Source organism: Marmota marmota, unplaced genomic scaffold (genome assembly GCF_001458135.2).
Source record: "Marmota marmota marmota unplaced genomic scaffold, marMar, whole genome shotgun sequence".
In the NCBI taxonomy this organism is placed as follows: domain Eukaryota; kingdom Metazoa; phylum Chordata; class Mammalia; order Rodentia; family Sciuridae; genus Marmota; species Marmota marmota.
The window spans coordinates 44,900,922-44,912,283 of record NW_025999842.1 but is presented as its reverse complement, the minus strand read 5'-3'; the positions used below and the strand labels follow the sequence as shown (position 1 = coordinate 44,912,283).

The 11,362-nt window shown below is 33.5% G+C and overlaps 1 long non-coding RNA gene across 1 annotated transcript in view; it reads right to left on the bottom strand.

Annotated features, from left to right (window-relative positions):
* Positions 1–7,844: 7,844 nt before the first annotated feature.
* The window catches only part of LOC125615025, a 34,991-nt gene continuing 31,473 nt past the window's right edge, over positions 7,845–11,362 (bottom strand). Inside the window, exon 3 of the long non-coding RNA XR_007345592.1 lies at positions 7,845–8,861. This is a non-coding gene — a long non-coding RNA (uncharacterized LOC125615025). The remainder of the gene's footprint in view (positions 8,862–11,362) is intronic.

The following is an 11,362-nucleotide window of genomic DNA, read 5'->3' as shown; positions in this document are numbered from 1 at the left end:
TAAGAACAAGAGCAAAGGCACAGAAATAGGAGGGCAGAGATGACAGCAGGAAGTGGTCTTAGTCAGTTCAGGTTGCCATAAAAACTACCCAAGTCTGAGTCTGGGACAACAAGAATTGATTTCTCAGAAGTATGAAAGCTGGAACTTTCAAGAGCAAAGAGTTTCCTTCCTGGTCTGTTTCCTTAAGGGTTTGTGTTTTCCAGACTGTCTTGTATCCTCCCAAGGAAGAGAGAAAGAGCAAATTTTTTTTTTAAATCTCTTCTTATAAAGGCACTAATCCCACTGTGAAGCCTCCATCCTTATGATGTAATTACCTCCCAAAGGCTCCATTTGCAAACACCACTGGGGATTAGAATTTCAACAGAAATTTCTGGGGAAGGGACACTAACATTCAGTTCATAGCAGAAGTAGTGAAAGTTCCCTTCTGATTGCTTCCCTGTTTATACTAGAATTTAGAATCAAAGTTATCAACAATAATTGGAGGAGATAAAAGTGATTTGAGATGACTAATTAATTGAATGAGTAATTTGGAAAGATTTCAGAATAGCCTCTTTGAAACTTGTGATTTCATTACTAGTTCCCATATAGAAAACGAATTAAAACTTTCCAGAAAACATATCTAAACCAGCATGATTAAAATTTAAACTACAGAGTAAAATTTTAAAATATTTTAAAATAAATTTAATTTAATTTAAATAAAATGTTTATTTAATAACAAAATTTTATGCATTACAAAACAATAAGATAAATATAAATCATGAAATAAAGACTTGGCAAAATATGCAAACTCAAAATAAAAGCAAATTGACTTAATGTTTAAGTACCATATTTCATTCTATGATAGAGGCACACATTTAAAATATTCCTATATTGAGTGTGGGTATGTAGAAATAGGAACTTTAATGGTTTTTGGTGACTACCTAAAGTAACACAAAATTTTGGAGTTCAATTCAGCTAAATATATCAAAAATCATTTCTTTTTTCTTACCAATTTATTTACAGGGATTTACTCTAGGCTATAATCACAAATTAGGGAAAACCAGGAGTGGGGAATCCATGGACACTGTTTTAGTAGTGCCGAATTGCAAACATTAAAGTATCCATCAATATGTACCACTATGAGACACACACATATAAGAAAAATAAGGGATGGTGCAGTTGTGGATAGTGTGAGTGTATAAGAGTGACTAAACACATTAATTTTTTTAATCAAAAAGTTGTTAAAAAAATACCAAAATTTCCCTTCTCAGCCAACCTGAAAGTAGAAGAGTGATTATTAGAGATTGGGAGGGTATGTTGGTGGGGTGGGAAATGAGACATGGTGTTTGATTAGTGCATGCTGTATGCATGAATGAAAATATCACACTGAACAACTTCATGTGTACAATGAACACGTGTTAATAAAATTTTTAAAACCATGCCCCTCTGTTGAGTGATTTTTATAGAGGTATATAGTTCAACTTTTGTATAGCAATTGTATCATACTTTTAAAAATAACCAAGGAACAGTGTTTCAACTATTTTAAGTAGTAAGCATTATTGAAACCAGAAATGAATAATTATCAGCTCTTTTGGAGTGGTGTCAGGAAAGGGAGCATGTCAGTTTAGACCAGATAATGTGCCAGAGTCAATAGCTCCTTCTCATGTCAACAGGGTCTCCTGTTGGAAATGATGCATTATGACAAGTCATACCCTTGAGGCGTTCTTATCTTTAAAATAACTCTCAAGTCCTGTGCTATTGCCACCTCTTCCTTTCCCTTATGTGGATTCCTCTTGCTAAGTATCATGATTTTTCATTCCACCTCAGATGGACTACCAGGTGCAGAGTTCAAACATCTCTGCAAATTCTGCAAGATTTATTTATGTAATCCAAATCATCCCTCAGGTCCTCTACTAACTGTAGCACATAAACAATAACATATTTTCAGTATTGTGAATCTGTTTGCATGCAGTTTCTTCACTGATTTCCTGGTGTTCAGACTATTTGTGTCATCTGTCTTTGCATCTTCAGTGACACCATGTAGTTATACAATGTATGATTTTTGAATGAATAAATCTCTAACGCTTTGTAAATTTAATTTACTTGCCATGTATAATTTTTAAATATTTTTATTCATTCATTGTAGTTATACATAACAATGGAGTTCATTTTCACATAATCATATATGCATGGAATACAATTTGCTCCATTTCAGTCTCTAGTACTTCCTCTTTTCCTCTCCTCCTACTTCTGTTTCCTTTCCCAGACTTCCTTCTACATATTTATTTTTAAATTGGTGCTTTATAGATACAAATAAAGGTGAAATTCACTGTGTTACATTCATATCTGCACGTAGCATAATTTGGTCAATTTCATTCCACAGTTCCTCTTTGTTACCATCCCTTCTCTATCCCCCTCTATCCCCTTCCTCCACTCTACCTTCTATTTTCATGAGATTCCTACTGTTTTTTTTTTTTTGTCTCATTTTGTTCTGGCTTCTGAATATAAGAGAAAACATTTGACACATGACTTCCTAAATCTAGATTCTTTCACTCAACATGATGTTCTCCAGTTCCATATATTTATCAGCAAATGCCATAATTTCATTCTTTTTTTGTGGCAGAGTAAAACTCCATTATATATATATATATATATATATATAATGATATTTCATTTATCCATTCTTCTGTTGACAGGTGTTTGGATTAGTCCATAATTTGATGGTTGTGAATTGCACTGCTATGAACATTGATTTTCCTGATTCTATATAGTATGCTGATTTTAGTTCTTTGGAATATTTACCAAGGAGTAGGATAGATGGGACTTATGGTTGTTCCATTAGCAGTCTTTTAAAAAAAATCTTCTTACTGGTTTTCAAAGTGATTATACTAATTTGCAGCCCCATCAACAATGTGTGAGTGTACCTTTCCTCCTACAGTATTGCCAATGTTTGATTTTATTTGTATTCTTGATTGCCATTCTTGATGAAATGAGATGAAATATCAATATAGTGTTTTTTTAATTTTTAAAATATAGTTTTGATTTTCAGTTCTCTGATTTCTAGTAATGTTGAACATTTTTTATTACATATTTGCCGGGCATTTGTGCTGCTTCTTTTGAGGAATGCCTGTTCTCTTCTTTTCCCATTTATTGATGAGGTTATTTCTTGGGTAGACAGAAATAATATTGTCAAAATGTCCATACTACCAAAAGCAGTATACAGATTCAGTGCAATCCACATCAAAATACCAATGCTATTCTTCATAGTACTAACAAAATTCTAAAATTTATTTGGAGCAATAAAAGACACAGAATATCTAACACAAAACTGAACAAGAGCAAGGTAGAAAGCATTACAAGACCTGATCTAAAATTTAACAACAGAACAAAACCAGTATGATATTGGTATCAAAACAGAGATGAAGATAAATGGAATAGAATAAAAGACACTGGCAAACCAACACAGAGAGAGTCATCTGATACTTGACAAAGATGCCAAAAACACCTGTTGGAGGAAAGATAGTACTTTTTACAAGCAGTGCAAGGATGCATATCCACATGTAGAAGAATAAAACTAGATCCTTGTCTTCCACCCTGCACAAAAATCAACTCAAACTGCATTAAAAGCTTAGGAATTAGCCCAGAATCTTTGCAACAGCTAAAAGAAAGCATAGGGTCAAAATTCCAACATATGGTATAATACCAACTTAATCATAAACAAATTTATTGATCAGCCTATAAATTTAGTGTATCCGATGAGTTGATAAACTCTGAGAATATCAATTTTGGGGTCTTATTGGATCAAATTCAGATTCACCTTTGGGTTATCACAAGGGTGGGTCTCCCCTATTTCTCCTTCTATAAAAACAGAGAAAAAGACATCTGTTTCCAGAATTGTTATGGGGATGGAGGATGATGGTGGAAACACATGAAGCACCAAGCCAGTGCCTGGTGCTTGAAATAGACGTGATAATCATTAATCTCTTTCCTCCATTTTGCCTCCTTGCTCTTAGCTTGGAATCTTGTTGAATTTTCAGTGTTGATAAGATGTATTAGCACCCTACAAAATAATCTTTTAGAGCATTTGAATTATCTTAGTAGGAATCATCCATTTCTTGGCAGGTTAATCTGTATTCAACTTTTACCTCTTTATTTGCAGATTTACCATGAAAAATGTAAAAGCTCCAGGCTACGTTTTTTTTTTTTTTGCCAAATTATTATTAGCTATTACTATTTCTTGTGTGAATAAACTCATATATAAATATATAAAATCTGAGATATATATATATATATATATATATATATATATATATATATCCCACAGATTAGAAGCTTCTGTGCTTATATTCAATTTCAAACAGCTGATAAAGATTAAATACAACTTCAAAATTCATGTCAACTCGATTAGTTAAAATAATGGAATTATCTATAATGGAAGCCTTAAAGTATCAATTCAACATTTAAGTTCTTTCCCTTGTGTATGGCCAAATCATAGCCCTTCTTATGACAAACAAATCAGCTAAACATTTTCTTAGATAAGCTTTACTCAATGATAATATTTAAATTGATTATATTTACATTATACATTATTATGTAATTATTATATATTTTATGATGATTTTATTTATGTTGATCAGAAACTGATCAGAGTTGCAAGTAATAGTTTATGAGATGTCTGATTGCATTATATATACATTAAAGCTAATGCTTATTTTTAGTTCTCTTATTATGCTTTTGTTTAAACTTAATTCAAAATCCTGCCAAAACTTTGGCCTGTAATTGAATTGTAACAACAGTAATGAAGAGATGATTTGATCATGGAAATGACCACTAGATGTTGCTAGTTGTCTAGTTTATATATTTAAGAAGTTACATTCCTTAAAAGCTTGCTTCTCCATTTTTGTATGGATTTTTTCAAACACAGTATCTAATCTGATACCAATATTGAGTAAACTTGAATGTCACAAAGTATAAAGCATCCAAGTTTTTAAAAAGTTCTAACTCTTCACTCTACCTCTTTTTTTTTTTTGGTATTCTAAATATTGATCTTCCAAATCTATAATATAGTTTTAGTATCTAAAATGTTATTCTTAATGTAATTTTAAAAATGTATACCCTGATTCCTTCTATACCTTCATTAGTTTCTTGCTGTAGGATGGCAAATTACTCAATTATAACTTGTCTCAACTGAGCCCATTTTCCCCAGAACTAATTTTCACAATTTCAATTGCTTCTGTTTCTTCCTTTGTTTCATAACTAGGAATTAGGGAGGGTTTCATTAGAAGTCTTGGATTTGGGGAAGAGATTTTTGTTTTGCTTATGCACAAAATATATAGGCAAAATGCTGGTAAAGAAGGAAGGCTTTGTGTTTATTTTTTTTTTCCTTTGATTAGTAATGGAAGACACAAAATAATGAGCCCAAGGAAAGGAAGAGATCAGTTGAAGTGTGTAACAGTGGCTTGCAGCTGAGAACCCCATGCAGAGAATAAACCCACTGTGGGAACACCCTAGAGGTCCCCATTAACTGTTGGGGCAAATACATGGGAGAAGATTATAAAAGGAAGTCACATTTTTTTGAGAAGGCATTGCAATGATTTATACCTATGATTCAACTTCTAAATTTTCATTTATTCATGTCATACAATATAAAATGTATCAAAAGTTATTACTTGTAGAACTAGGAGATTTGTACAAAAAATTCAGGTCAGACAGCATACAAAAAATTACAAGACCACTGATGAAGAAGTCTTTATCTCCAAGAGTGGGAACCCTTGGTGACAGGTCCTCTGTTAAAAAGATGTAATTGGGGGCTAAGGTTGTAGTGCAGTGTCAGAGCATTTGCCTAGCACATGCTGGCACTGGGTTTGATCCTCAGTGCCACATAAAAATAAATAAATAAAATAAAGGCATTGTGTTCATCTACAACTAAAAATTTTTTTTAATGTAATGAGATTGTAAGAATAAGGGTGTAGTCCTCAAACTTAGCCCAAACGTGCAAATTATGCTTCAAAATATTAAAATCCGAAACTAGAAATAAATGCAAACTGATTTAGTTGTCTCTGAGCCTCACCTTCCATAATTTTCTAGAGAGATGACTAAATGGTTATCAGTTCCTCAAACTAAATGCATGAATTCACTCAGCAGAATGTATATTTTTGGAGGTGTTGGTGATTTTAGCATTTCTTCTTTGGAAATGTGTAACCTGATTGATTCTTAGACCTTTCAATTCATAAAGGATTGTTTCATCAAATGTTTAATTTTTACTTATTTGCTCCATGTAATTATTCTTAGTATAATCCAATATCAGAAAATACCACGTCTAGAGCCATGACTAAATAACACTGTTTGGAATTGGAGTTAAAACACAAAATTTGGAATTTGACATTTCTGCTAGAATCAGGAAATCATTGAAGTAACACTTTTTGGCTGAAATCAGAGCACTTAGAATATGAAGCACCACTGAGGAAAAAAAAAAATCAGCATTCTTTCTTTAAAAATGTGTTATCTCTCTATGATAGTTACCCTGAAGCTAGCTTTTCCTGTCTAAAAGTCATCTTCACTTGAATCTAATGTATGAAATATGATATGTCAAGAGCTTTGTAATGTTTTGAACAACCAATAAAAAAAAATAAAGTTAGTGGTCAGTGTAGCTATATGTCCTACTAAACTAGCAAAAGAAACAAAAATAAAAAAAATAAAAGTAATCTTCAGTGGGTAATAGTTTACAAATAAATATTGAAGCCAAAATATAGTGTTTCAATCACACAGTTCCTTGTGCTATCCCAATTAACTGCCTAGGCATGCAGCAGGAGCTTCTGTTACAATGTTTTCTGTGCCATCTCCCTACCCGGTGTCCCTACCCTCCCAGCCCACCAGGTGAAGTCCTGCTCATCCTTCAAGAGTGAAGATTATGGGTCATCTTTCAGGCTATTTTCCTGTATCTTTAAGAGCCAAGCTAATCACTTTTGTATGTCCAGCTAGCTTTGTAGAAATGATATATTCCATATTGGCTGCACCATTTTGCAGTCCCACCAGCAGTGTATGAATATGCCTTTTCCTCCACATCCTCACCAACACTTATTGTTGTTTGTATTCTTACTAGCTGCCATTCTAACTGGAGTGAGATGCAATCTTAGAGTAGTTTTGATTTGCATTTCTCTAATAGCTAGAGATGTTGAACATTTTTTTCATACATTTGTTGATTGATTGTACCTCATCTTCTGAGAAGTGTCTCTTCAGGTCCTTGGCCCATTTATTGATTGGGTTATTTGTTATTTTGGTATTTAGCTTTTTGAGTTCTTTATATACCCTAGAGATTAGTGCTCTATCTGATGTGCAAGTGGTATATACCCAAAGGACTTAAAAACACCATACTGTAAGGACACAGACACATCAATGTTTATTGCAGCACAATTCACAATAGCTAAACCGTGGAACCAATCTAGATGTCATTCAGTAGATGAATGGATTAAAATATTGTGGCATTTATACACAATGGAATATTACTAAGCAATAAAAGAGAATAAAATCATAGCATTTGCAGGTAAATGGATGGAGTTGGAGGAGATAATGCTAAGTGAAGTTAGCCAATCCCCAAAAAACAAATGATGAATGTTTTCTCTGATATAAGGAGGCTGATTCATAGTGGGATTGGGAGGGAGAGCATGGGAAGATTAGATGGACTTTAGATAGGCAAAGGGGAGGGAAGGGAAAGGAGGGGGCAAGGGGTGTAAAAATGATGGTGGAATGAGATGGACATCATTATTCTAAGTACATGTATGAAGACATGAATGGTGTAAATATACTTCGTATACAACCAGAAATATGAAAAATTGTGCTCTATATGTTTAATATGAATTAAAATGCATCCTGCTGTCATATATAACAAATTAGAATAAAAAATAAAATTAAAAAAAGAATAAATCTTATATTCTTCTATTTCTTGCTCCCTATAGTGAAACACAATTAGATTTTTTTTTGTTTTTTGCTCTCCAGTTCTCTAGTCTCTAGCCACCCAGCCTTCATTACACAGCAGCTGCTGATTTCATAACTCCTAATGATGACTAAGCAGGAGCACAAGCCAGGCCACAGTACTTGCTCTCTGTTTGGGATTTGATGTTGGAAGCACAATTACTCCCAGCTTGTTCGCTCCCTTTTGTCACAGGAAAACTTAATAAGCATCCAGTGTTTTTCTCCCTTCTAAATAACCCTTACTTTCAGAAAAGGCTTAGTCAAATCTACGAATTGACATTATACATCTGTCTATAATGAAAAATGTGAGTCTGTCAAAAACGCCATGTATCTATTACTATGATAATACTAGAAGATAACAAAATATTTCACTTGTTAAAATTCCTCTGTGTTCTGCCCATTCATCCCTCCCTCTATGCAACCTTTTGTGTTTTACAGCCAATTCTATTTCATTTTGAAATAGAATTATTTATTTATTTGTTTGTTTGTTTGTTTGTTTATCGGTGGTGCTGGGATTGAACCCAGGGCCTTGTGCACATAAGGCAAGCACTCTACCAACTGAGCAATATCCCTAGCCCAAGTTAATTTTTATTAAGGTCTGTGTCTTCCTCCCTTTAGTTGCATGTGAATATTTAGTGATTTCAGCATCATATGTTAAAAAGACTTTTTCTTCACATTATCGCCATTGTTCTTTCTCCAAAGATCAGTTGATTTTACTTGTGTAATTCTGTTTTTAGACTCTCTGTTCCATTCCATTATTTGTTTATCCTTTTGCCAACCCCAGTCTGTCCTGATTGCTGCAGGTGTACAGTAAGTGTTAAGGTAGGGTGGTCTCAGTCCTCTGATTCTGTTCTGCTTTGGTATTGCATTGGCCGATATATCAATTACTTTTTCCAATATACCACAGCTGCCTGTCAAACACAAGAGAGAAGAAAAGTGAGTTGTTAAGTAGAGTAAAGACAGCAAAGCTTTAACAAACACATATCCAGACAGTAAGTAAATTGCAGGACAGTAGGCATCACATAAAAGAGGAAGAGATGGGGATGACAGATTCATACAACAAGGGCACAAAAACAAAAATAAAGTTCTGTGGAATTCTAAGACACCACTATTGCATGATAAAGCAGTTGGTGGTTGATGTGAAGAAATCGAATCAAGTGGAGAATAAAACAAAAAAGTATAAACATGATAATCATTTCATTCTGTCTTAAAGTTAGAGATATCCATGTATTGCCCAGAGTTGTTCCATGGCTAATGGGGATTTATTTTTGTACTTGTTGTCTTAGACAAATAATACTTATTTGTGAGTATGTTTTTGCAAAGTAGATAAAATTCAAGGATCTTTGAGAATTTCTCAAATATTTTTTATAAACCACTACTTTTTAAGTTGGAGTCACACAGGTTTTTGTACAGTCTGAGAATTACTGTTCTATAGACATAATGGAGTAATTCAGAGCAGGGCACAGTCTGCTCTCCACACAACTTATGAAAAGTGAAAAGGTTAAACACTTAATGGATAAGAATTTATTAGCCTTTGGCTTAGTTACCAATTTCACCTGAATTTGGGAAGAAATCTACAACCTCAGGCCAACCACATTTGCCTCTTTAACCACATTTATGCTCTGGTCACAGTTTTCTTCTCATAGATATCCATACTAAGTCCAGATATAGAAAATGCTTTTCTGCTCTATTCATCAATGGCTGCCTCCTGAATGTGGTCATCTATGGAGACCATCATGCTAAGTGAAATAAGCCAACCCCAAAACACCAAACGCAGAATGTTCTCTCTGATATGCAGATGCTAACACAAAATAAAGGGCAGGGGAAGGAAAGAATAGAAGTACTTCGGATTGGATAAAGGAGTATGAAGGGAAGGGAAGGTAGATGAATAGAAAAACAGTAGAATAAATCTGACGTAACTTTCCCATATTCGTATATGAATACATAACCAGTGAAACTCCACATCATGTACAACCACAAGATAATAATTGGAACGTTATATTTCATGTATGTATATTATGTCAAAATACATGCTACTGTCATATATATCTAAAAAGAACAAATTTTTAAAAAAGAAAGAAAATGCTTGTTTGCCCTGTTCATCAATGGCTGCTCCCTGAATGTGGTCATCTATTTTAAAAACACCTGAGTTTGAAAGCATCCTAAGTTAATTTGCCTCCAAAATATGCCTTTCTAAAATTTGGGTAGTTATTTTGAAAAAAATCTACACGCAATCCTCAGTTTTGCCCACCATCTAGACTTAACTGAATCTTTTGCCTTCACCTTTCTTTGTGTTGGAAAACATTTTTACATGATACAAGCAAAGATCAGGCAAGTCAGAGGGACATCACACCAGTTCTACAAACTTACAAAGCCTCAAATCAGGTCTCTCAGTTTAACCATTTGTAGTAGTTTAAGTGGCTAAAAGATAGAAATTACATTGAAAAACCTAACTGGTAATTGTACAGAGCAATGGACAGAGAATCAATATAAAGATTTGGAGATAGGCTGCCTGGATTTTCCTTCCATAAAACTGAAAAAATATCAACAGACATTTGGATGAACCCTCAAATTTTCAAGATCTTTATTCAGAAACATCATGTTTCTGTCTAAAAAATTAGGAAAATATGTGGAAACTGGAAAATTATAAAAAGTATTAAAAAGCTCAACAAATATTGGTAGAAGTTTTAGCTTTATTGCATAGGTAACCTCAATTTATTCCATTTTCATCAGAAACATAATTTGGATAACATATAAGTATAAATTATATTAGTATATTTGACTCATGACTAAATTTTTACTTATTTACTTATTTATTGGTGTTTGGGATTCAACTTACGGCCCTGTGCATGCTTAGCATAATCATTCAGAGCCACTCTCTAGCCCCTCATGACTATAATTTTTAAAATTAAAGTTTTTTGTTCTGTTGGTTTGTTTATGAGCATACATGTGGGTAGTTATTTCAAGAACAATTCTCACTTTTGCCCACCATCTACATTTGCTCATTTGGATGTCTACATGAAAATCCTCTACCTCTGGATTGTATGTTCAACTTAATTTTTAAAATACTTTTTAACTAGAACATAATTGTAGAACATAGTAGATGGGTTCACTTTGACAAAATTATGCATGCATTGAATTTGAATTCAATCCCATCCCTCCACATTCCCTTCCCTCCTTCCTCCACCTTCCATTTTCCTTCTTCTACTCTACTGATCTTCCTTTTGCTCATTTATTTATTTTTGATTTGTTCTTTCTACATGTACATAAAGGTAAAGTCCCCTGTGGTCCATTTATGTATGGATATAATGTGATTTGGTTAAGTTCATTTCATATTTCCTCCCCTTCCTTATACCCTCCCTCCCACTCACACCACACTCTCACTCCTCTCATCTCCTCTTCTACTATCATA